This window comes from Triticum dicoccoides, chromosome 2B (genome assembly GCF_002162155.2).
Source record: "Triticum dicoccoides isolate Atlit2015 ecotype Zavitan chromosome 2B, WEW_v2.0, whole genome shotgun sequence".
NCBI classification, from domain to species: Eukaryota; Viridiplantae; Streptophyta; class Magnoliopsida; order Poales; family Poaceae; genus Triticum; species Triticum dicoccoides.
The window spans coordinates 451,878,185-451,878,972 of NC_041383.1; positions in this window are offsets into that span (position 1 = coordinate 451,878,185).

The following is a 788-nucleotide window of genomic DNA, read 5'->3' on the forward strand; positions in this document are numbered from 1 at the left end:
AATTTGAAGGCCGTAAGAGGAAGCTATCTCCCGTTCGTCATCAAACATGCATTGTTCCCTCTCGGAACCACGAGCCTTCTAGTGAGTTGCTCCGGTTTGTGAGGGGTCTGTGTCCAAACTTTCGTCAAACATGCCAAAAACTTTACCACATCATCTTGGTGGCATGACATTACATCAACAAAGGTTTCATGTGTTTCTAATCTTTTTTTTATTTTTTTGGAATTTAAATGCCATGGCACTCCGTGCTTAATTGTGTCATAGCCGTTAGACCAATACGTTTGAAAATTCCTTCCAATTGACTGCATATGGAATTAAATCGCACACAAGTACACAAAATATGACTTTTCAAACCGTTATGGCTAGAAAATCACACACAAGCACACAAGTTGTAGTATATGTAGTTCAAATTTCAATTACGGTCATTAAATGGCTAGAAAATCACTTAAATGTCTTAAAAAGTCAATGACCCCTGAAATTTTCCAAAATTTAACATGCCAGTTGTATTAGTACTACAAATTTTCTCGTACATTTAAAACTCCATCCGTTGCCACTTTACTCCAAATTCGTGTTTCACAACTAATAAAAAATATCTACAACATCACACACAGTTGTTTTGTAGTAATCATTTGCGATGAAAATTTCTTGATCTATTTAAGTCTTCCTCCTTGAGATTTGCTGGCTCGTCTGCTCCAGTGCCGGCCACCCCTAAATCCACAAATCCTGATCCCCATTCCTGCAACCCCCCTTCTTGAAAAGATGAAGTTGTGGAAATGCTTCGTGAAGAAACA